At 38.7% G+C, this 27813-nt stretch overlaps 1 protein-coding gene across 1 annotated transcript in view; it reads right to left on the reverse strand.

The window, feature by feature from the left end:
- LOC117316646 (solute carrier organic anion transporter family member 4A1-like) overlaps positions 1–7341 on the reverse strand; it is a 46336-nt gene extending 38995 nt beyond the window's left edge. Inside the window, exons 1-2 of the mRNA XM_033871331.1 lie at positions 7180–7341; positions 1802–1980 (exon numbers count right to left, since the gene is read on the reverse strand). The gene's annotated coding sequence lies outside the window, so the exon portion shown is untranslated. The remainder of the gene's footprint in view (positions 1–1801; positions 1981–7179) is intronic.
- Between the last annotated feature and the right edge of the window lie 20472 nt (positions 7342–27813).

The following is a 27813-nucleotide window of genomic DNA, read 5'->3' on the forward strand; positions in this document are numbered from 1 at the left end:
TTAGATTATTTTACCTTTCCAGTTGTCCTATTTACCTTCTTATCATCCAAGGATTTTTATAAAATTATCTCCAATGATTCAATTTGGTCACAATTAATGGTGGTAATATTCACTGTTGAACGGTGGTACTACCACACACAAACACTGTATAAACCTCTGGTATTCTTATCTTCACATAAACTTTCTCCTCTCCTCCTTCTCTACCCTCCCACTCTACTTTCCCTACTCCCTCCCACAATCTTTAGCTGACATCATTCACTATAGTTTTCCTATGATAACCTCAGGTTTAGTTTAATAGGAAGATCTTTCCTCTATAACCATTCTGCAGATCATAAAGGTCAGATTTCATTACTTCACTTCAGGATTTCTGTTTCTTTCTGTCTTTGAAATTTCATTCAACAATGATTTGCCACACTTGGATGTGATCTGCCACCCAACACCTTAATGGAGCCATCTTATCCCCACCCCAACACCCATCCCTCAGGTTAAATTTTTACCCCCTTCCCTTATGACCAATCTTAATATAAGGGTCAGATTTCATAACAAGACTCCCCATACCCACCCCCCAATACCCTTTTAATATTTTTTTTTCTTTTTTTCTGTCAACGGATCTACAATGGTCAGTCACTCTCTCTCCCTCCCTCCCCATCCTCCCATCCTCATCCCCAACCCAAACTCCTACATGTAGGTGTACCTTCCCCCCCCCCCCCTCCCCCTCCCCCCACCCCCACCCCCACACCTCTCTTCATGCTATCTTAATTCAAGCCACCAGTTTTCTGGGTGACCTGACCTCTAATCTGACTCAACATTATATCATGATTGAAGTGGATAGTTAGTGTCAAATCTCACTACCCTTAGAATGTGGCCCACTCCTGTGGTCATATTGCTTAGTGTTTCTCTGCCTTACTCAATAAATCCTGTTGGACATGAGGTGGTACCATGGGGTTTCCCCTCATATCCATCCTATTTAATTTGAGGGCTATGATACCTAATACATGTAGTTCGTCATTTTGAATTTCACATTAGGATTGCCTTTTCAAAATATTGCAACGAACATTAAGATTTTTGCATATATATAAATACATAACATTTGCAGAAAATGTATTTTTTCTTTATACATATATTTAATGACCAGTCATGAGTGTCAGGTCTGAAGTAATATCACTCCTCAAGTTAAATACATTTTCAGTCCTCACTCAATAAGACAATGCCCTTGTCAAACCTCATATAAATTAACCTATCCATCTCCCCACCTAACCTGTATCAATCCACTACCCTCAAATATTTACTCCCCTTTTCCCATCCCCATGATACTACCCCATCCACACCCTCAGGTCAATACTCCTCACCCTTCTCCACCCTCATGATACCCCCTCATCCCCACCCTTATATCAATACTCCTTACCCTTCCCCATCTCCATGATACTACCCCATCCCCACCCTCATATGAATATTCCTTCCCCATCCCCATGATACTACCCCATCCCCACCCTCAGATAAATACTCCTCACCCTTCTCCACCCTCATAATACCCCCTTATCTCCACCCTCATATCAATATTCCCCCTTTTTCCCAACCCCCACGATTCTCCCTCATCCCCACCCTCACGGAACTATCCCATCTCCACCCTCATATCAATACTACTACATGTAACTCTAATAATACTCCTGCCCCTCAGCTGATAAATCCCCTCCCACAGCTTTGTTCATCCCTCAGCCCCAACCCTAAGTGGTCAGCCACTGCACCACCTACCATTAATCAGCCTCATCCCAGTCAGGACTACAGAATCTATATGACTTACCTGTGTGAGGTTACCTGTCAGCCTGTTAGGGGTTCCTGGTGTCAGAAGTACTCATTTGACCAGGCATATCCTCCTTGTTATAAGATGTATGCTCTCTAGGATAATGGCAGCTGTCAAACTTCCCCGTAGAGTATTGGTTAGGAGAGCTGTTTACTCTGCTCCAGTCAATCTCCAAATGCCTAGCCAGATAAGATTTATACTGGTAATGGGCCTTATAACAACACCATCACACAATCCACAAATTGTTTGGCAGTAAATAGGCCCAGGATAACTGATATCCCCCTTCTGATCATTTGTTAAAAAGCCTTGTATTCAGACTTTTCCAAACACATTGGTGCAGATTTTATGATTCTGAGATATGATAATACCTGAGATGAACACGAAGATGAACACGAAGATGAACACCAAATGTTAACAGCTCAGAAACTTAGAAAGTGTATCTTTTACAATCTTACTATGAGATAACCGAAGAGACTTATAAACAATTCAGATTTTTGTTATAAACATACAGATATGTAATATTTATTTTGCTTAAGTAAGCTTTACAAAAAACAAGCTGTCATCCCCCCTAAAGGTCTAGACAGAGACTCAGAAACAAAAGGGAAGGCAACATGTATTAAAAAAAAAGAACTACAATATTCATGTGAAAAATATATGCCTAGTTTTCAAGGAAATGATTCTCAAGGTGATTGAATTAATTTCAAAAACACCATACATCGTTTTGTTTTCACTGTCATTATCACAATTGATGATCAAGATATTAACCATTTTTGCATCAACTCATTATTATGGGACCAATAACAGTTACTTACTGATTTTTCAACATACAAAATAAAATTTTCTGTGTGATATTCATGGTTAAATAAAGATTCATATGCTTTTTCATTTCACATTATATAGTCATATTAGTTAAAACAGACAATGTTTTTGTGGAGATCTATGATAGGTCCTATGCCTTTAATAGATATCGGAGCTGCACTTCCTGAACCATACCACATGGTATTCACCGAGGACTGTCCAATATATCATATATTAAATAGGCAGGTTGTGGCTTATATCGTCATTACTTTAAACATTCTCCCTTCTATGTGTATGCTAGACAGTGTTTTCCTCTTTGGCTTATTTGTGAACAACTTTTAGCTAACTATTTTAAAATTGATGATTATGCAAAATCTAAGAATGTGTAGTCAATTTAATCTTTTTATTCAGGTTTTCTTTGTTCACCTGTCAGGTTCAATACTTCTACATACATAATGGTTTACATCCTCTAGTATATATATATATGATCAAAATCTTACCTGTAGCATCCAATATATTACCTGTACAGTCAAATAAGTAACTCGTAGTTTCCAATAAGTAACTTATTGGACAACTATCAGTAACTTATTGGACAGCTACAGGCAACTTATTGGACAGCTATAGGTAACTTATTGGACAGCTATAGGTAACTTATTGGACAGCTACAGGTAACTTATTGGACAGCTATAGGTAACTTATTGGACAGCTATAGGTAACTTATTGGACAGCTATAGGTAACTTATTGGACAGCTATAGGTAACTTACTGGACAGCTACAGGCAACTTATTGGACAGCTATAGGTAACTTATTGGACAGCTATAGGTAACTTATTGGACAACTACAGGTAACTTATTGGACAGCTATGGGTAACTTATTGGACAGCTATAGGTAACTTATTGGATAGCTTCAGGTAACTTATTGGACAGCTATAGGTAACTTATTGGACAACTACAGGTAACTTATTGGACAACTACAGGTAACTTATTGGACAGCTACAGATAAACATATTGGACAACTACAGGTAACATATTGGACAGTTACAGGAACTTTATATAATTGGACAATTACAGGAAACTTTATATAATTGGACTGTTACAGCTAACCTTTTGGGCAGTTACAGGTACGGGAAACTTATTGGACAGTTACAGGAAACTTATTGGACAGTTACAGAAAACTTTATATAATTTGACAGTTACTGGTTACCTGTTGGACAGCTACAGGTACGGGAAACTTATTGGACAGTTACAGGTAAGTTGTTGGAGATCTACTGGTATTACATTGGTCAATACAGCAGATAATTCATCCATCTGTTGGGTATCATACAAAAAGACAATTGATTGATTGATCATGTTTAAGGGCTCATCAACAACCATGGTTATTTTGGGCCAAGACAATCAATGACATCCAAGCTGTGTTTTAAAACTTGTTTGACACTATTTGTAAAATAAACAAATTTTGTATTATATTACAACACGTTAAGTCTACTAGAAAAAAAATAGCATAGTGAACCATTGCAATGCAGGATGGCCGTCCTCTATTGAGAAGCATTGTCTGTCTGGTAAATAAAGACTTTGTTCTGTTGTCATGGATACCATGGATAGAATAAGGAAACTGCATGGCTCCCATACCATAGGATTTTGTAAAGAATTACCAGCTACATGCTTTTGAATTTGTATAGCTAACATTTCCCCTAGTTTGAGGCTCAGACTAAGAATCAGATTATCCAAGAGATCAAAATTTAAATTCTCAGTTTTACATTTCAAATTTAAGATTCTACAGATGGGGCTCTGAGTCTACATGAAGATAATGGTGTGTTTCTATGGAGATCCCAGCTTCCCGGTCTGTTGTACATGTACTATCTCATCAAGCTTCTGTAGGGAATTCCACCTGGTGCTAAGTACAATCAAATATGCCACACCTGTATCTATCTGTACAAAATTATCATGGAAAGAAGAGAAAGAAACATATCCCGTCAGGTGACCCCTTCCCTGGACAGGAATCGCACCCTTAGTCTTGGTCAGATAATCCACAGCGACTGTTGAGTGATAGAGACCATAATGAACACTATGTACAAGCCACATTGGTCCATTCCTTTTACACTACTTCCCAAGTTTTCGGGAGATTTCCTTGTGTGCCAATGAGAAACAACAGGAACAAACATGTTTCTTGCCAAGTGCCCTGGCAGGCATTGAACCCAGGGCTCTACCTCCTGAGCCTAAGAAAGCATGCTCTAGCTGTCAAAATAGTGATAGTGACCCTTTTTGTCACTATGTATAAGCCACAACAGGCTGTTTCTTTCAAAAAAAATTAAGTTGTTAAGAACGGTGTTGATAGACAAGTGTGACGCAGCTCTGCACCCTTGCCATGGTCTGTCCTGCCCCACCTAGGCCCCACCTAGTCGCGCATACCAAAACTTAGTCCTACCCTACCCTACCCTACCTTGACCCTCATAACCAAACCTAGCCCCACCTAGACCCGCATACCCTACCTAGCCCTGCATACCCTTCCTAGCCCCGCATACCCTACCTAGACCCGCATACCCTACCTAGACCTCAATACCCAAACCTAGACCCACATACCCAAACCTAGACCCGCATACCCAAACCTAGACCCACATACCCAAACCTAGACCCACATACCCAAACCTAGACCCACATACCCTACCTAGACCCACATACCCTTCCTAGCCCCGCATACCCTACCTAGACCCGCATACCCTACCTAGACCTCAATACCCAAACCTAGACCCACATACCCAAACCTAGACCCGCATACCCAAACCTAGACCCACATACCTAAACCTAGACCCACATACCCAAACCTAGACCCACATACCCTACCTAGACCCGCATACCCTACCTAGACCCACATACCATACCTAGACCCGCATACCCTACCTAGCAACGGTTGCCCCACCTAGACCTGCATACCCTATCTAGACCCACATATCCTACCTTGACCCTCATACCCAAACCTAGCCCCACATAGACCCGCATACCCTACCTAGCTGGGCATACCCTACCTAGACCCACATACCCTACCTAGCCCCACATACCCTACCTAGACCCACATACCCAAACCTAGACCCACATACCCAAACCTAGACCCGCATACCCAAACCTAGACCCACATACCCAAACCTAGACCCACATACCCAAACCTAGACCCACATACCCTACCTAGACCCACATACCCAAACCTAGACCCACATACCCTACCTAGACCCACATACCCTACCTAGCCCTGCATACCCATACCTAGACCCACATACCCTACCTAGACCCACATACCCTACCTAGACCCCAATACCCTACCTAGCCCCGCATACCCTACCTAGACCTGCATACCCTACCTAGACCCGCATACCCTACCTTGACCCACCTAGACCCACATACCCATACCTAGACCAGCATACCCTACCTAGACCTCAATACCCAAACCTAGCCCCACCTAGACCCGCATACCCCTTCCTAGCCCCGCATATCCAAACCTAGCCCTATCTAGACCCGCATGCCCTACCTAGACCCGCATACCCTAGACCCACATACCCTAGACCCACATACCCTAGACCCACATACCCTGCCTAGACCTGCATACCAATATACCTACCCCCATCTATCCCTGCATTCCTCCAACTACCCCCACTTAGCCCCACCAAGTCTCACAGGTATAGTACTTTTGTACATTGTCCATGTCTCCACACAGGAAATAAGCCTAGTCATTATAGGGGCCAAAATATAATTAAACATTTGACTCAAAGTAAAGTATGGTGTGAGCTTATTTCAAGATTAAGAAGCACTTCTACTGAATTGTAATAGATTTTGGTGGGCTTATTACCAGACATGGGCTTATTGTAAAACAATGAAAAACATTAACATTTTACTGAACTGTGTTGTTATTATGAGTGGGCTTATTACCAGACATGGGCTTATTGTAAAACTATGAAAAACATTAACATTTTACTGAACTGTAGTTAATATGGGTGGGTTTATTATCAGACATGGGCTTATTGTAGAAATCTGAAAAACATTAGCATTTCATTGAACTGTAGTTACTATGGGTGGGCTTATTACCAGGCATGGGCTTATTGTAGAACATTAAACAAAAACTTTACTGAACTGTAACATTAACATTTTACTGAACTCTAGTTGATATGGGTGGGCTTATTACCAGAGCTAGTAATTGACAGATAAATACAATATGATTATCTTATAACCTCAAAGGGTTGATAATTATAAACAAATTCATTAGTGGCTAATTTCAGCACAGATAGATAAGAATTATCTATTCAACATTCAACATGTTTACAAATCAAATTAGATTCAATTAACATAATTTAATCAACACCTGAATTTAAAAAGGTTGTGATATTTTCTTGTCTGTAACTAAAATCTTGTAACTTTATATCCGAGAAAAGTCCTGTTTTATGCCTGGCAACTGAACCTGTTATGAATTACATACTCTAGCTAATTAACTTTACAAGTAAAGGACTACTTAGATCTGTACACAGTGACAGAGTTATGTAATATCCAACCCAGCCTTACCAACCCACAGCTATGATAACCTTGGTTTGAACTCACCCATTAGCTGTTCAGCAACCTCTTAGACCACGACTGACCACTTATAGGCTCACACTGACCACTGAGATCCATCAGCTAAGGAGACTGACCACCAGGCTGACCAGTAGGTCTGACAGGTGACAGACAGATACTAATTGGACAGCAACATTCCTGGCAGTCACATTCACACTAATGTACATGTTAACATATTTGTAATGTGTGCCCGTTCCTCCTTGTCTTTGCCCTTCACTACACACAGGAGCATTCACAAAACCAGCCTTCCAAAGCACTTCCTTTTTTTACTGTCACCACAAGACTTTAAATTCTAGTATCCCTTTAATGATCTTCATTTAAATTCAAATCAGATCTACATGTATCTGAAGGATTGTGGTATTAGATACGGTAAGAATTTAATTGTCCCAGCTCAACACTCCCTACATGTTTATCTATATAAACTTCTACTGAAAGACACCACTTTGACTCAGCATTGTTAGCATACAGTGTACCTACCACAATTCATATTATCATTAAGTCTTTTTTAAATTTTCAAAGTTAAGAATTTATTTAAATGCTTTATTTTTATTTTGATAATTCAAAAATATTCAGCATGACATAAAACTACATACAATTTTTTTTTTTCAAATTGTGTGTTAAGATTCTAAAATTACATATTTTTTCATTTTTTTATGATAAGCTAATAATGCACATAGTCTGAATAAAACTGCACTGTATAGAAACATTTATCACAGCTTGGGATGTACACCTGCACAGATGGATTTTCGAAAGCATTGAAAGCTTATCACAGTAAAAATTAATATTCAAAAACATTAAAAAAAATAGACTTCATGGACTTTAAAGATTTCCATTTCTTTTTTTATCTGTTTGACCATTTTGAATATTCATATGCCCAGATGTGTTTGTTGAATTGAGAATTTTAAACAGATAGATAATGAGAGAATATTTACTGCTGGCTCATGGTTTAAAACTTATGCTAAACACTTTCACCTGATCATTGAAAGGCTTGTTAGCTTCCTGATACATCAATGATTTTTGGTCTTTATTGATTGTATTCAGAACTTATTACAGAGTAACATTATATGAATCTGTTTTAGGAGACAGACTATATTACTATCATTGAGAAAATGAATCAGAAAATTTGTAAGTAGGAAGAAAGTAACAATCATTGAGAAAATTAATCTGAATTTTCTGAAAGTCTTAAATCTATGATACATTCTGCAGGTTAATATTTTCCAACAGTTTTGGTTTGTTTTTGTTTAACGTCCTATTAACAGCCAGGGTCATTTAAGGACGTGCCAGGTTTTAAAGGTGGAGGAAAGCCGGAGTACCCAGAGAAAAACCACCGGCCTACGGTCAGTACCTGGCAACTACCCCACGTAGGTTTCGAACTCGCAACCCAGAGGTGGAGGGCTAGTGATAAAGTGTCGGGACACCTTAACCACTCGGCCACCGCGGCCCCTTTTCCAACAGTGATTTTTACAGTTTTAGTTGCTTGAATATTTTCTTTCAAAAGATGATTTTGATTTTGTAATAAATTTTGTATTTCTTTGTACCTATTGTGCCTTTAAGAAGCCAAGCTTGCAAAACAAAGGAAAAATGAAACAGATTGAGAGACTTTTGACCAACAAAGTAATTCTTTCCCATCATTAAGTTTCCTGCAAAGCAAATGAGTGCAGAACCTCTATGAAACTTAACTTACTTAATGAAATATGATGATTGAACACTCAATTATCTTGTGGAATTCAAGATAGGGAAGAATTTATTACCAAGTTGGCAGTTGGTCAATTTTCTATAATGAGAATATAGATGAAAGGTTATTATATTTTGATAAGAACTTTGAGTTAATATAGGAATTGTCTGGATGCTTGCCGATACATAGAGAGCGAGATAGATATGATGGTGTTACCAAGATATGAACACTGACAAGTTCTTAACATTATTGGGAGAAACATATTCATACAAGAAAACGATTTTAGCATTTTGAATGGTTTTAAGTGTAACAGCTGAGGAATCCCTGACAATCTACTTTGCATGTATTGGTTAGACAACTTAGGATTGCATGGTCACAACAAAATGATTATGGTAAATATTTGTTTAGAGTTTTTATTTTCTCTTTTTTTTTACATTAATGAAATAAAATTTTAGAAAAAGAAAACTTTTGAAAAGTGAACTTCAAGTGAACATAATGGTCGGTTTCAAAATTTCTGAGAAAAAAAAGTCTTATGCCTAAATGTTTCTTATATCAAGTACGACCATGAAATTGCTGAATCTTGGAAGACTTAATTTTATATGAATTTTGATGTAAAATGAATATTATTGAGATTTTACAAAATAGTAAGGAAATTCTATTTAGACTAAAACATTAATAATATGGAGTGGTATGGTTGGGTGGTATGGAGTGGTCGGGTGGTATGGAGTGGTCCTGTGTTATGGAGTGGTCCGGTGGTATGGAGTGGTCGGGTGGTATGGGAGTGGTCCTGTGTTATGGAGTGGTCCGGTGGTATGGAGTGGTCCTGTGGTATGGTGGTCCGGGTATGGAGTGGTCGGGTGGTATGGAGTGGTCGGGTGGTATGGAGTGGTCGGGTGGTATGGAGTGGTCGGGTGGTATGGAGTGGTCCGGTGGTATGGAGTGGTCGGGTGGTATGGAGTGGTCCTGTGGTATGGAGTGGTCCGGTGGTATGGAGTGGTCGGTTGGGTGGTATGGAGTGGTCGGGTGGTATGGAGTGGTCCGGTGGTATGGAGTGGGTGGGTGGTATGGAGTGGTCCTGTGGTATGGAGTGGTGGGTGGTATGGAGTGGTCCTGTGGTATGGAGTGGTCGGGTGGTATGGAGTGGTCGGGAGGTATGGAGTGGTCGGGTGGTATGGAGTGGTCGGGTGGTATGGAGTGGTCCTGTGGTATGGAGTGGTCCGGTGGTATGGAGTGGTCGGGAGGTGTGGGTGGTCAGGTGGTATGGAGTGGTCCGGTGGTATGGAGTGGTCGGGTGGTATGGAGTGGTCGGGTTGTATGGAGTGGTCCTGTGGTATGGAGTGGTCGGGTGGTATGGAGTGGTCGGGTGGTATGCAGTGGTCCAGTGGCACAGCAGTAACACATTAGCGGTTCACTTTGACGTCTGGGTATAATTTCCCCAATCAAGATGTGAATAGGAAAGGGGTCACCTGTCTGACCAGGTGAGATTTCTCCAGGTACTCCGGGTACTCCGGTTTCCTCCCACTATAAGATCCATCGCATGCTTCTATCCAAGCCAACTAGTGTTATAGATATAAGTCGGTATAACTTGTTTCACAATTGTTGTAAAACAACAGAAGTTTACAATTGATTTTCTACATGGAGTTCCAGACATGTACATTATACAAGAAAAATATCTACCAAACATTTTGAGATAATCAACCAGACTGTAAGATGTACTTGCATAGAAGATTGTTTGAGCCAGGTGGGTTGTCCTTGTAGTAGATGGTGGCTACCTCTCTGAACAACATACCAGAGGCCCATCGCATACCATCCATTATAAGCAATTACAGTAAGGTGTCCTGCCCAAGGACACAACCACATCAGCCACGTCAGCACAGACTGGTCTGTTTCTCAGGATCCTGAGAAGCATATACTGCCATGGGTTGGAAGTGTCCAACCAAGTACTTTAGACCTTCACCTGAGGTTATGAAGGCAATACCATGGCCATCAAGTTTATATTAAGACTGTTTCCTTCCATGTGAAGGCTGAAGTATCTTCAAGGCCAAATAGCATCATTATCAGTCCTAAAACATCAAGTGTACTTTTTGAGATGAAGAAACTGTGCGGTAAAAGAATTGGCTAATTACTCTAGAAGTATGTGACAGTATATGTTGGTCAGTGAGGTAGCCACCAGCTACTACAAAGAGGCCAGCTCACCTCAAAATGACCCTTCCTCTTCATGGGGTGATGAACTTATAAAAATCCCATAATATGATTGGATGAAGTGTGGATCAATGGAACTCTAAATTATTTTCATGCTGTTCATGTATTTCAAGTTTCATTTCAAGATTTTTTTTTCCTAAAGAAAATGAAAACTCCTCATATTTCAGATTCAATGTAAAAGCACTGAGGTGCCATCCCCGTAAGAAACTATATTAGCTTAGTAACTGAACACTTATCATCGCCATTTTTTATCAGATAAACTTTTCTGATGAGAGAGATCAGTCTTCTACCTACGTCAATGGCTAATATGACCCACTATCCTGTGGCGAGTTTATCGGTGGCCATCAGAATCAGACTGACTGCCAAGCATGTATAGTATCATAATCAGTTGGGGGAGGGAGAGGGGTCTGTGGTCTGTGGTATATAAGTACTAGTCAAATCCTAAACAAATTATGTTATTTCTTCAAAAGAGTCTTTTCATCAAAAAAATTGTAAACAGATTAAGTATTCTTATAATGCTAAATTCAGACGTAAAACTACATTTCATTAATATACTTCCAACTGTGCCCAGTTATATTTTTATCTTACGTGTTGGCAAGTATTTGATATTAAAAAAACTGGTGTAGACAATCGACTCTTTCTTTAAGTATTGCCCCCAAGATAAATTATATCGACACAATTATATAAAACTTGATATAAGCAACAAACACGAGTTGCTCCTAGACCTCTGATGCTGAGCTTAAATCCATACCTAATAGCATATACCGTCCACAAAGCCTTCACAGCCATTAACAGCTCGCCCACAATTTCGAGAAATTTTCCTTTAAGAATTTAAGTAATATTTTTTCAAAATATATCAAGTGACCTCTAACTTGTCTGTACAAATATGGTAGTTATATTTCTAGATTATTGTCAATTTAAAATCATATATGCTATTGAGATAATAATGCTCTATTTGGTTGGGTCAAATATTTCAATGCTCACGGCTGCTTTAAACAAAACAAACAAATGAAAATTAAGAAAAAAGTAATAAAATTTCTCCCAAAAATATCCCCACTTTACAGTCAGGAATATTGGGGATACTCGAAAATAAGCCCAATTTTTTCTCAAAAAATTTGAGGAACAAACATCATTTCTAATTTGCAATAAGTAGTTGAGGGCCACTTGAGAGAGAGGATCAGGTATACAGCATACAAACAATGTTTAAACTATAGGTGTTATAAGATTAAGGCTTGTGCAGCCAATTTACTTGAAAACCACATTTTTGCACATTTTATATTAGGGATCTTCCAGACATTTTTGGAAGCCTCCCATGCTACATAAACTATTGCATACAAGCATCAGTGATTCATTCGTCTCAGCTGGTGCCAATTTGTAAATTAATCACCCAGTTTACATTGTTCCATTAGGACCGCTCCCTAAGTTTATTTCTTTGGTAAGAGGAAGGTCTATACTACATAGTTCAGTAACTGGTACTTAATGCTTTGTTCACATTTTTCTCCAGTTCTGATATGACTACAGCACTCTTACATGGCAAAACAATTATGACCTCAGAGTCAATCTACAATGAAAATAATTACTCTGTAAATAGAATTTAAAACAAGAAAAAAAAAAAAAATAATTTTCAATTAAGCATTAACGCTTATAATTAATTTTTGAAAATGATTTTCTAATTTAAAACATGTTTTATGTACAATTGTACTGGTTTTAAATGGGATTCTTTTTCTCAAATCAATACGCAACGTCAATTGTCTTATTGTGACGTCACATTTTCGGGCCATTCTCGGAATTTCTTTCATAGAAGAATGAAAAGAATTTTTCGACCAATCACATTTGAGTATTTACCATGAAAACAAAGAAAAATTAATTATTGAGGTTTATTTTCAACCTGAATCTTTTGGATATCTTAATCAGTGCTTTTTCTCATTTGTTTGTGATTTTGTCTCATTGGGGGAAGACAATTGGTGAATTGTGGAAGATTTCTGGAGTAAACTGCAAATTTTTGGAATTTGGCTGAAGTATGAAATAATTTCAACTGGAAATGGGGCCCACTAACAGCCCCAAAAAGCCCTCAGAAAAAGCCCTGGATTAAGTTCAAATAACTATTTTAATATGATCTCTCTAATTACTATCCTGTAAATGTGACCTCTGTTAAAAAAAAAGATTTACCATCTAACAAAATAAACACATTTCCAAACTTTGTATGGGAATTAAAGATTTGAAGTGTATGGCTTTTTAACTCCTGACCTCATGAACCTTTCTTGAATAACAAAGCTATGTATTTTGTACAACAGCAGAGCCTCATCCCATGCCAGACAATGTCACACTTGAGCTGTTTATACTACTGTGTTTGAAATCTGGCAGCGAGCACATAAACGCTAACGTCTTACTCAGTTTTCACTCGGAGTTACACACGTCACTGTTAAACTGTTTACTGCTTGGTTTTTCTCTATTTTTTCCTCATCATTCATTTTCTTTTTACTTACTCTGGCACTTTATAACTGTGAATGTACAGCACTTGAAACTGTTTTGCAAGTTACATGTGCAAGCTGGTGCCTCATTCAAGAGAAACGAAGCCAGACAAGAAATGAAAGAAAATATTATCCCGACCCCTTCTCCGCAAACTTCCCTCCCACCCCCAACCCCTTCCCCCACCCCCAACCCCTTTCCCCATATCCCCCCTTCCCCCAAACATCACCACCAACAAAACCACTCACTGGTCAAAGGAATAAAGAATACACAAAGTAATTAACACAGAGATTAAAAATTGAAACTATCAAAGGGCAATAACTCTGTATTTAATTGGTAAAATTTCAGCATATTTCCACAGTGCTCTCTCCTTCCTTGTAGCCCCCTCTTCCCCTCATTTCAGTTCCGAACCCCCAACCCCCACACAAATCACTTACAGGGCAAATGATTAAGGAAAATCAAATTGTAAACATTTGGTAATTTTGGAATTAAAAAATGGGCCAATAACTCTATATCAATGGGCCAAATTTCAGCATTTCTCCACAAACCCTTCTCATCCCAACCCTACTCTTGATTACCCACCCAAACCTCCACCACCACCACCACAATAACCACTCACTGCAGGTAAAGGTTTAAGGAATACCAAAATTAATCAATGATCAATAAAGGGCAATAACTCTGTATAATATATCTCCAGACCTTCAAAAGTAATACTCACATAAAATAATACAAATATTAACTTTATTTATCTTACAACAATTGTGAAACAAGTTATATCAATTTATATTAATCAGGCTTGTTGGCACGGATTAGAGAGCGAGAGGGGTCTTACTGTGGGAGGAAACTGGAGAACCAGGGGAAAACACACATGGTCAGACAGGTGACCCCATACCTTTCCATGTCCGATCCGATCGGTCGGGGAATCGAACTCCGGCTACCTAGGTAAAAGGCAAGAGTGTTACCACTGTACCACCCAACCACCCATAAAATATAAAACAAAACTATTTTTATGTAACAGTACATTATACTTTATACAATGTACATACCAAGTACAGATATTAAACACACGTACAAAATGGCAAATTATCATAATCTCCTTAGAGAGGACAATTAGATTAACATTTGTGACAGGTTTTAGTGGCATATAGGAATACAGTCCCCCTTCTATAGCTTAAGATGTACTAAAGGGAATTTCTCTTATAGCGTAATACACAGAAACCAAACTGGTAGGGTGAGGTCCTTTATCAAATCTTCCCTATGAAACGATCATGAATAATTCTTGAAAATTCATGAATAGTTAATGAATTATTCATGAACAAAATTCATGAATATTCTTAATTTTTTCATGAAATTCATGAATTTAAAACAGTGTGTAACAGTTTGAAAATTATGAATAGATGAAGTGTTATCATGCATTGTTAGTCCATACAGGTTGGAATGAAACCTCCAGTTTACTACAGTGAATTTCTTAAGATTTAAATTATGTGCCTGAAATATCCTCTCAAGCTGAGGTTGTCAATGTAGACCTGTTGAAAACATTGCTTGTGATAATACATATCTGGCTTCTCTTTGTTATAAACATTTTCACCAGCTATCTGAGGTGTTTTTTCCTCCAGTGAATCAGAATTTAGTCTTAGAATTCTCCAATGAGTCACAATTAAATTTAAGATAAAGCGTATTAAAGAAATTATCAAATTTTGATGAAGAACAAAAAACATTTTCAGAAACCGTCACCGATATCATGAATCTTTCCTAATGACCTTGTGAATTGTGTGCATTAGCAGTAATAGCATTTCTAGATAGCAACGGCCACATATAGCAAAAACTGAAACTTACTCTATCAATCTTTATCAGTGTAAAAAAAGATAATGCATTTTTTATCTTGCCAAAATCTCAATAAGCACCAGTTGGGGAACTTCGATATTCTTATCTGGCTGTTTTTCGAAATGTGAAATGAAAAATACATAATCCAGATTCCGATATGAAATCTGACGATGAAAACTTAAATATACTTCTCTAACCTTCATGCTTTCTTTTTCATCCAAGGCAATCTCCCTGTCATAACCCAAAGAAACGAGAGATCATAGACGTTACACTCCATGGGAGGTGGTAGAGAAAAACTCATTTTCTTCACCAAGTCTTTGAATACGAGGCTAGTGATAAGGAAGGATATCTAAGTGATACACCTGTCAAATCTGGAGTGGCGAACCCTCCATGAAAAAAAAATACATGGCACCGAAACCAGGCAGATACATACCTATTTAAAAGAGCATCTCTCGAAGCAGTTAATACTATCAGTCCAGCTGGTTGGAGTTCCCACTGCTGTTTTTGCAGTCCAATATGTACAGTAGAGCTCTTGTCTGACTTTACTATAAAACCTGGAAGCGAGTATCAGATTTTTTAAGAATAAGTGATATAAAAAGTAGTTTTTGTCTGGCACTCCTATTGAACCGTGACACTTTGCGTAAATATAGATAAATATTTAAAGGTGAGGTGACATATAGCTTATGATATGTTTGTCTGTGAAATCACATTAATGTCACAATTTGTATAAATGTTCTCTAAATAAATAGGTAAGATTAGAGAATAGATATCGTTTGGCGGTAAATGATTTTAAATGAGCTGGAGTTTATTTTTGTGTAAACTGGCTTATCTCTGGCACAAAGTGAGTCTGACTAGCCCTACTTCAAAACATTAATATTGAATACTCAAGAAAAATCTATCAACAATTTAATCAGTTCATAGGGAAACCGTATTTTTGAAAAAAAATTCCCAATAAAAAATAAGTTTTCATAGAAACTGTACTTCAAATCTGCCTAATGAGAAAAATTGATACACATTTCATGCATAAATCTTATTTTTAACAAAATAAACAGTTTAAGTGGGCAAGGTATGGTCAGGAAATAATGAACATTTTGTCATGAAAATCTGACAAGAATTAAATTAGCACCACATTTTCCTTTGTTGCAAAAAATTATTGCTTATTGCAGGATGATGGAATAGGATTTGTGGGCATTTAACTGAACTGTGATTGACAAAGGTAGGCTTATTGCCAGATGTGGGTGATGTGGGCTTATTACCAGATGTGGGCTTATTGCAGGACAATGAAAAAGCATTAGTATTTCACTGAAGTGTAATTTACATGGATGGGCTTATTACCAGACCATAAAAAAGCATTAGCATTTCACTGAACTGTGATAGACATGAGTGGCCTTATTACCAAACACAGGCTTATTACCAAACACAGGCTTATTTCAAAAAAAAATTAAAAGATGATTATCATGTACAAATGTTATTTGTTCCTTGATCTATGTGAGGTGGTAACCCATTAGTTATACAAAATAATGCTGGACACATATAATGTTATAAAAAAAATTAGAGGAAATTTTTATTCACAGGGTTCTTCATACAATTTTTCAAAAAAATTTTTTTTTTAATTTTCATCTGTGAAAATTTGCAAATAATAATTAACTATGGTATATACTTATAATAATTTTATAAATGACATAAATAAAATAGATACTCTCTATTTGTACCATCACGATACCTAGTTCCCCGTTTTAAATTTACACGGCACACTCAGTCACGTAAATAGTTTTAACACTGATTGTAATTGAGTTCACAGTTTTAAACCGTAAACACGTGCTGATTGTCAGTAAACTGGCGAAAAACATTTACCGCTGATTAAGTTAGAAGTTTAAGACTTCAAACACATGCTGACTGTCAGTATTACTGGGTCCATATCAGTTCGAAACTCCACGGTTACAGATAAGTTGAATAAGAAATGGACTTGGATCAAATGGCATCTAGCTTCAATATTTTTAAAACTAATTGAATGAAATATTTGATATTACTATGATTGCATTACTATTAATTTTATTTTACTGTGAATACATGAGTATTTATATTATCATCAAACAGTAATTATTTTAATAGTAGATTTCAATAAAATGTGCAAACAAATGCTTGCTTTAATCTTATGAACAATTTTGGCAAGTACATAACAAAATGGACAGCACATTTCAACATGTCAAACATTGCTTTGAGACACTTAGACCTCAGACCAGACAGACTACTAGTAGTTTGAGACACTTAGACCTCAGACCAGACAGACTACTTGTAGTTTGAGACACTTTAGACCTCAGACCAGACAGACTACTAGTAGTTTGAGACACTTAGACCTCAGACAAGACAGACTACTTGTAGTTTGAGACACTTAGACCTCAGACCAGACAGACTACTTGTAGTTTGAGACACTTTAGACCTCAGACCAGACAGACTACTTGTAGTTTGAGACACTTAGACCTCAGACCAGACAGACTACTTGTAGTTTGAGACACTTAGACATCAGACCAGACAGACTACTTGTAGTTTGAGACACTTTAGACCTCAGACCAGACAGACTACTTGTAGTTTGAGACACTTAGACCTCAGACCAGACAGACTACTTGTAGTTTGAGACACTTAGACATCAGACCAGACAGACTACTAGTAGTTTGAGACACTTAGACCTCAGACAAGACAGACTACTTGTAGTTTGAGACACTTAGATCTCAGACCAGACAGACTACATGTACTTGTAGTTTGAGACACTTAGATCTCAGACCAGACAGACTACATGTACTTGTTGTTTGAGACACTTAGACCTCAGACCAGACATACTACTTGTAGTTTGAGACACTTAGACTTCAGACCAGACAGACTACTTGTAGTTTGAGACACCTAGACCTCAGACCAGACAGACTACTTGTAGTTTGAGACACTTAGACTTCAGACCAGACAGACTACTTGTAGTTTGAGACACTTAGACCTCAGACCAGACAGACTACTTGTAGTTTGAGACACTTAGACCTCAGACCAGACAGACTATTTATAGTTTGAGACACTTAGACCTCAGACCAGACAGACTACTTGTAGTTTGAGACACTTAAACCTCAGACCAGACAGACTACTTGTAGTTTGAGACACTTAGACCTCAGACCAGACAGACTACTTGTAGTTGGGACACTTAGACCTCAGACCAGACAGACTACTTGTAGTTTGAAACACATAGACCTCAGACCAGACATACTACTTGTAGTTTGAGACACTCAGACCAGACAGACTACTTGTAGTTTGAGACACTGAGACCTCAGACTAGACAGACTACTTGTAGTTTGAGACACTTAGACCTCAGACCAGACAGACTACTTGTAGTTTGAGACACTTAGACCTCAGACCAGACAGACTACTAGTAGTTTGAGACACTTAGACCTCAGACCAGACAGATTACTTGTAGTTTGAGACACTTAGACCTCAGACCAGACAAAATGTAGGTTGAGACACATGTAGTATGAGACACTTACACACAAAAATCAGACAGAATACTTTTAGTTTAGACGTATAGACATCGGACCAGAACAAGCCAAGAAATAAGCCCATCTAAATGCCATGTATAATTGTCTTGTTAAAATTCCGTCCCTGGTTTTGAGTTAGAGGTTAAGTATTGACCCACTGGGTTTATAGTAGGATGAATACAACAGCTGAGCTACTGTGACTTTTAAGATGAGACAGTAGAATTATTGGAAGTTATGAGACACTTTGACTTAAGATGACACGGTAGAATTATTGGAAGTTATGAGACACTTTGACTTAAGATGAGATGGTAGAACTATTGGAAGTTAAGAGACACTTTGACTTAATATGAGACAGTAGAACTATTGGAAGCTTTGTGACACTTTGACTTAAGATGAGATGGTAGAACTATTGGAAGCTATGAGACACTTTGACTTAAGATGACACGGTAGAATTATTGGAAGTTATGAGACACTTTGACTTAATAAGAGAGAGTAGAATTATTGGAAGCTATGAGACACTTTGACTTAATATGAGAGAGTAGAACTATAGGAAGTTAAGAGACACTTTGACTTAAGATGAGACGGTAGAACTATTGGAAGTTAAGAGACACTGACTTAATATGAGACAGTAGAACTATTGGAAGTTAAGAGACACTTTGACTTAAGATGAGACAGTAGAACTATAGGAAGCTTTGTGACACTTTGACTTAAGATAAGACGGTAGAACTATTGGAAGTTAAGAGACACTTTGACTTAATATTAGACAGTAGAACTATTGGAAGCTATGAGACACTTTGACTTAAGATGAGATGGTAGAACTATTGGAAGTTAAGAGACACTTTGACTTAATATGAGATGGTAGAACTATTGGAAGTTAAGAGACACTTAGACTTAAGACAAGATGGTAGAACTATTGGAAGTTATGAGACACTTTGACTTAAGATGGGACGGTAGAACTATTGGAAGCTATGTGACACTTTGACTTAAGATAAGACGGTAGAACTATTGGAAGCTATGAGACACTTTGACTTAAGATGAGACGGTAGAACTATTGGAAGCTTTTTGACACTTTGACTTAAGACAAAATGGTAGAACTATTGGAAGTTATGAGACACTTTGACTTAATATGAGATGGTAGAACTATTGGAAGTTATGAGACACTTTGACTAAGATGAGACAGTAGAACTATTGGAAGTTAAGAGACACTTTGACTTAATATGAGATGGTAGAACTATTGGAAGCTATGAGACACTTTGACTTAATATGAGATGGTAGAACTATTGGAAGCTATGCAACACTTTGACTTAAGACAAGATGGTAGAACTATTGGAAGTTAAGAGACACTTTGACTTAATATGAGACAGTAGAACTATTGGAAGCTTTGTGACACTTTGACTTAATATGAGATGGTAGAACTATTGGAAGCTATGAGACACTTTGACTAAGATGAGATGGTAGAACTATTGGAAGCTATGAGACACTTTGACTTAAGATGAGATGGTAGAACTATTGGAAGCTATGAGACACTTTGACTTAATATGAGATGGTAGAACTATTGGAAGCTATGAGACACTTTGACTTAATATGAGATGGTAGAACTATTGGAAGTTATGAGACACTTTGACTTAAGATGGGACGGTAGAACTATTGGAAGCTATGTGACACTTTGACTTAAGATAAGACGGTAGAACTATTGGAAGCTATGAGACACTTTGACTTAAGATGAGACGGTAGAACTATTGGAAGCTTTTTGACACTTTGACTTAAGACAAAATGGTAGAACTATTGGAAGTTATGAGACACTTTGACTTAATATGAGATGGTAGAACTATTGGAAGTTATGAGACACTTTAATTAAGATGAGACAGTAGAACTATTGGAAGTTAAGAGACACTTTGACTTAATATGAGATGGTAGAACTATTGGAAGCTATGAGACACTTTGACTTAATATGAGATGGTAGAACTATTGGAAGCTATGCAACACTTTGACTTAAGACAAGATGGTAGAACTATTGGAAGTTAAGAGACACTTTGACTTAATATGAGACAGTAGAACTATTGGAAGCTTTGTGACACTTTGACTTAATATGAGATGGTAGAACTATTGGAAGCTATGAGACACTTTGACTAAGATGAGATGGTAGAACTATTGGAAGCTATGAGACACTTTGACTTAAGATGAGATGGTAGAACTATTGGAAGCTATGAGACACTTTGACTTAATATGAGATGGTAGAACTATTGGAAGCTATGAGACACTTTGACTTAATATGAGATGGTAGAACTATTGGAAGTTAAGAGACACTTTGACTTAAGATGAGACGGTAGAACTATTGGAAGCTTTGTGACACTTTGACTTAAGATGAGACAGTAGAACTATAGGAAGCTATGAGACACTTTGACTTAATATGAGATGGTAGAACTATTGGAAGTTATGAGACACTTTGACTTAATATGAGATGGTAGAACTATTGGAAGCTATGAGACACTTTGACTAAGATGATATGGTAGAACTATTGGAAGTGATGAGACACTTTGACTTAAGATGAGACGGTAGAACTATTGGAAGCTATGAGACACTTTGACTTAAGACAAGATGGTAGAACTATTGGAAGTTATGAGACACTTTGACTTAATATGAGATGGTAGAACTATTGGAAGTTATGAGACACTTTGACTAAGATGAGATGGTAGAACTATTGGAAGCTATGAGACACTTGACTAAGATAAGATGGTAGAACTATTGAAAGTTAAGAGACACTTTGACTTAAGACAAGATGGTAGAACTATTGGAAGTTATGAGACACTTTGACTTAATATGAGATGGTAGAACTATTGGAAGTTATGAGACACTTTGACTAAGATGAGACAGTAGAATTATTGGAAGCTATGAGACACTTTTATTTAAGATGAGACGGTAGAACCAATGGAAGCTATATACAGACCTGAGTCAACACTAGACACCTTGTATAGCCAGGTAGGTAATGCAAATGAATGTCAATATCAGTGAACTGTTACAGTTAAAAATCACACAAAAACGTAAAATGATTTTTGAAATAAATTACTCATGTATGATATTTACACTCCCTTTCATGCTGGGACATTATAGAATGTTTTGCCAACAATTAATGTCTAAAAGATATGCTGCAGTCTGTAGTTTGAAATAAAAATTTGAAAATATCGTAAGCACTTATGTAATAGATGTATACAGTAAATGTAGATGCTATTATCCTGTTACATACATGTACACAATGGTTAAATTTTATTTCCACTTTGGATTGCTCAATAAATTACGGCTATTAAATGAAATTGTAGCTAAAGTATTTCTGCAGTCAACTATCACGTTCATATAGCAGTCACAACTCTTAACATTTTTGTAAATCCTTATAAATTATTTTAAAGACATGACTACGTTCAACTTCTCTGCTATCTGAAAACTAATTTGAACAGTATTTTCGTCTAACGTAGTGTTTAAATTCAAACTAATTTAACAAAGACCGTTTAAATCACCAAACATACAACTCACCTTTTGAATGTGTGTGAAGGTCTCTCCAAGCTCTCGGTAAACATTGGCTAGATATTTACAGTTCGCTCGCTTCCAAGTTTTTCTCCGTGTAACACTGCCGTATCACCAGTGCATGAGATGAGGACTATGATAAGACAGCAATCCCTTTAAATTGTAGCTAGGAGCCTGTTATAGTACACACGGACTTCGTGGTAGCCTCCCTTGTCAAACCCCCTACTGCGGGGAAGCGCCCTTTGCTAAACTATCCGGCGTAAACCCTCCCTACTCATCCGAAACATCTTAGCCTCGATCACATCCCACAGCAGGACATCTTTCAATTCAACGAAGACATCATTTCAAATTCATTTTCAGTGTCGATGGCTGTCTAAGACTAAGAAAATATAAATACCCCACGGGACACAATATCTCCGTGATGTTTGACTCGTCACGGCATATGGGGCACCAGCCAACATCTAACTAGATGTTGCTAGTGACTTGTTTGAAAAAAGACAGAATTAGTTTGCAATGATACTGTGGCAGTCAACGCCATTGGCAGGCAAGCGTATCTTTGCATCAAATTAATGTGAACACCAACAGCTTTCATCAATCACAACATCAGGGTTTAAGACTGCCAGATAAGGTTGATTGCAAAAAAACGTAATATACACAACTATTAAAAATGACGCTGATTTTCAACTACTTGTACGTGTGTACTATAGCCACAGGGACTCGGCACGATCACTTTAATATACAGGCCATAGTAGGGTTGGAAATATGTGTGCCAAATCTTATCTCTGAGATGATATAATGGTCTTAATTGTATCAGGCCTGTATAGGCTGAAAGGTCAACTTTTTATAAATATCTCTTCTGATGCCTGCCCCCCATGAAATAAGGGATATATACACTGTATATGGGGTTGGGAGAGGGTAGCAAATAGTGTTACCCCTGTCCGTCCCGACCCGATGCTGATGTGATCCTTGCCGAACTGTATTTCAGAGTGTCAAGTGGCAGCGGGGGCATTTATGTCTTACAGACATTTTCTAGTTTAATTTGTTGTACGAATCATACATATGTTTACAGCCAGGGTTAAATATCCTGATCAGACGCGAAAAGGGAAAAGGAGCCACCTGCCCGACCAGGTATAGGTAGGTTTTCTCTGGGTACCCCGGTTTCCCCCCACAATAATTAAGTCCCTTCTAACGTTTCTTTTCGGACCAACGAGAGTTACTTAGAATAATTTGTTAAAGGATTTTAGATTTTGATTTTCATGTACCTAAAATCAAATGACTAATATCAAACATATTTTATTTAAACTAAAAAAGAAAAAGTATAATAAATTATGTATCTATCGGTTATGTAACAGCTATGATGAATGTGAAATTCTCTTAAGCTCACCGATGTTAAATTGGCATGTGGATGAGAAAGAACATTGGACCTGGTTGGAATTCATGAAAGGTCAAGGTCAAGTTGACGTACAACCAAATTTGTCTTTTTCTGGTTCTAACTATTTTAGGCGTTGTAACTTTAATTTGTTGGTAGGATTTATCTCCCTTTGAACAGTCAGGGTCATAGTTGGTAACTACCCCACTGAACAACATATGGGAGACCCGTCTCGTGCCATCCGGAGCAGTTAGACACCTATAGAAGAACACGTTACGGACCAGTCATTTGAGGACAGGTGTCAATGTCAAGGAGACAAATATAGAAGAAAACGTTACAGACCAGTCATTTGAGGACAGGTGTCAAGGTCAGGAGACACCTATAGAAGAAAACGTTACAGACCAGTCATTTGAGGACAGGTGTCAATGTCAAGGAGACAAATATAGAAGAAAACGTTACAGACCAGTCATTTGAGGACAGGTGTCAAGGTCAGGAGACACCTATAGAAGAAAACGTTACAGACCGGTCATTTGAGGACAGGTGTCAAGGAGACACCTATAGAAGAAAACGTCACAGACCGGTCATTTGAGGACAGGTGTCAAGGAGACACCTATAGAAGAAAACGTCACAGACCGGTCATTTGAGGACAGGTGTCAAGGAGACACATATAGAAGAAAACGTCACAGACCGGTCATTTGAGGACAGGTGTCAAGGAGACACCTATAGAAGAAAACGTCACAGACCGGTCATTTGACGACAGGTGTCAAGGAGACACCTATAGAAGAAAACGTTACAGACCGGTCATATGAGGACAGGTGTCAAGGTCAGGAGACACCTATAGAAGAAAACGTCACAGACCGGTCATTTGAGGACAGGTGTCAATGTCTAGGAGACACATATAGAAGAAAATGTTACAGACCGGTCATTTGAGGACAGGTGTCAAGGAGACACCTATAGAAGAAAACGTTACAGACCGGTCATTTGAGGACAGGTGTCAAGGAGACATATAGAAGAAAACGTAATAGACCGGTCATTTGAGGACAGGTGTCAAGGAGACACCTATAGAAGAAAACGTCACAGACCAGTCATTTAAGACAGGTGTCGAGGAGACACCTATAGAAGAAAACGTTACAGACCAGTCATTTGAGGACAGGTGTCAAGGAGACACCTATAGAAGAAAACGTTATAGACCGGTCATTTGAGGACAGGTGTCAAGGAGACACCTATAGAAGAACACGTTACAGACCGGTCATTTGAGGACAGGTGTCAAGGAGACACCTATAGAAGAAAACGTTACAGACCGGTCATTTGAGGACAGGTGTCAGGGAGACACCTATAGAAGAAAACGTGACAGACCGGTCATTTGAGGACAGGTGTCAAGGAGACACCTATAGAAGAAAACGTCACAGACCGGTCATTTGAGGACAGGTGTCAGGGAGACACCTATAGAAGAAAACGTTACAGACCGGTCATTTGAGGACAGGTGTCAAGGAGACACCTATATAAGAAAACGTTACAGACCGGTCATTTGAGGACAGCTGTCAGGGAGACACCTATAGAAGAAAACGTGACAGACCGGTCATTTGAGGACAGGTGTCAAGGAGACACCTATAGAAGAAAACGTCACAGACCGGTCATTTGAGGACAGGTGTCAGGGAGACCCCTATAGAAGAAAACGTGACAGACCAGTCATTTGAGGACAGGTGCCAAGGAGACACCTATAGAAGAAAACGTTACAGACCAGTCATTTGAGGACAGGTGTCAAGGAGACACCTATAGAAGAAAACGTTACAGATCGGTCATTTGAGGACAGGTGTCAAGGAGGCACCTATAGAAGGACACGTTACAGACCGGTCATTTGAGGACAGGTGTCAAGGAGACGACTATAGAAGAAAACGTTACAGACCAGTCATTTGAGGACAGGTGTCAAGGAGGCACCTATAGAAGGACACGTTACAGACCAGTCATTTGAGGACAGGTGTCAATGTCAAGGAGACACCTATAGAAGAAAACGTTACAGACCGGTCATTTGAGGACACGTGTCAAGGAGACACATATACCTCACAGACCAGTCATTTAAGACAGGTGTCAAGGAGACACCTATAGAAGAAAACGTTACAGACCAGTCATTTGAGGACAGGTGTCAAGGAGACACCTATAGAAGAAAACGTTACAGACCAGTCATTTGAGGACAGGTGTCAATGTCTAGGAGACACCTATAGAAGAAAACGTTACAGACCAGTCATTTGAGGACAGGTGTCAATGTCTAGGAGACACCTATAGAAGAAAACGTTACAGACCGGTCATTTGAGGACACGTGTCAAGGAGACACCTATAGAAGAAAACGTTACAGACCGGTCATTTGAGGACAGGTGTCAAGGAGACATATAGAAGAAAACGTTACAGACCGGTCATTTGAGGACAGGTGTCAAGGAGACACCTATAGAAGAAAACGTTACAGACCGGTCATTTGAGGACACGTGTCAAGGAGACGACTATAGAAGAAAACGTTACAGACCGGTCATTTGAGGACAGGTGTCAAGGAGACACCTATAGAAGAAAACGTTACAGACCAGTCATTTGAGGACAGGTGTCAAGGAGACACCTATAGAAGAGCACGTTACAGACCAGTCATTTGAGGACAGGTGTCAAGGAGACACCTATAGAAGAAAACGTTATAGACCGGTCATTTGAGGACAGGTGTCACGGAGATACCTATAGAAGAAAACGTTACAGACCGGTCATTTGAGGACAGGTGTCAAGGAGACACATATAGAAGAAAACGTGACAGACCGGTCATTTGAGGACAGGTGTCAGGAAGACACCTATAGAAGAAAACGTTACAGACCGGTCATTTGAGGACAGGTGTCAAGGTCAAGGAGACACCTATAGAAGAAAACGTTACAGACCGGTCATTTGAGGACAGGTGTCAAGGAGACACATATACCTCACAGACCAGTCATTTAAGACAGGTGTCAAGGAGACACCTATAGAAGAAAACGTTACAGACCAGTCATTTGAGGACAGGTGTCAAGGAGACACCTATAGAAGAAAACGTTACAGACCGGTCATTTGAGGACAGGTGTCAAGGAGACACCTATAGAAGAAAACGTTACAGGCCGGTCATTTGAGGACAGGTGTCAAGGAGACACCTATAGAAGAAAACGTTACAGACCGGTCATTTGAGGACAGGTGTCAAGGAGACACCTATAGAAGAAAACGTTACAGATCGGTCATTTGAGGACAGGTGTCAAGGAGGCACCTATAGAAGGACACGTTACAGACCAGTCATTTGAGGACAGGTGTCAATGTCAAGGAGACACCTATAGAAGAAAACGTTACAGACCGGTCATTTGAGGACACGTGTCAAGGAGACACATATACCTCACAGACCAGTCATTTAAGACAGGTGTCAAGGAGACACCTATAGAAGAAAACGTTACAGACCAGTCATTTGAGGACAGGTGTCAATGTCTAGGAGACACCTATAGAAGAAAACGTTACAGACCAGTCATTTGAGGACAGGTGTCAAGGAGACGACTATAGAAGAAAACGTTACAGACCAGTCATTTGAGGACACGTGTCAAGGAGACACCTATAGAAGAAAACGTTACAGACCGGTCATTTGAGGACAGGTGTCAAGGAGACATATAGAAGAAAACGTTACAGACCGGTCATTTGAGGACACGTGTCAAGGTCAAGGAGACACCTATAGAAGAAAACGTTACAGACCGGTCATTTGAGGACAGGTGTCAAGGAGACACATATACCTCACAGACCAGTCATTTAAGACAGGTGTCAAGGAGACACCTATAGAAGAAAACGTTACAGACCAGTCATTTGAGGACAGGTGTCAAGGAGACACCTATAGAAGAAAACGTTACAGACCGGTCATTTGAGGACAGGTGTCAAGGAGACACCTATAGAAGAAAACGTTACAGCCCGGTCATTTGAGGACAGGTGTCAAGGAGACACCTATAGAAGAAAACGTTACAGACCGGTCATTTGAGGACAGGTGTCAAGGAGACACCTATAGAAGAAAACGTTACAGA

The sequence above is a fragment of the Pecten maximus genome, chromosome 18 (assembly GCF_902652985.1).
Source record: "Pecten maximus chromosome 18, xPecMax1.1, whole genome shotgun sequence".
Classification (NCBI taxonomy): Eukaryota; Metazoa; Mollusca; class Bivalvia; order Pectinida; family Pectinidae; genus Pecten; species Pecten maximus.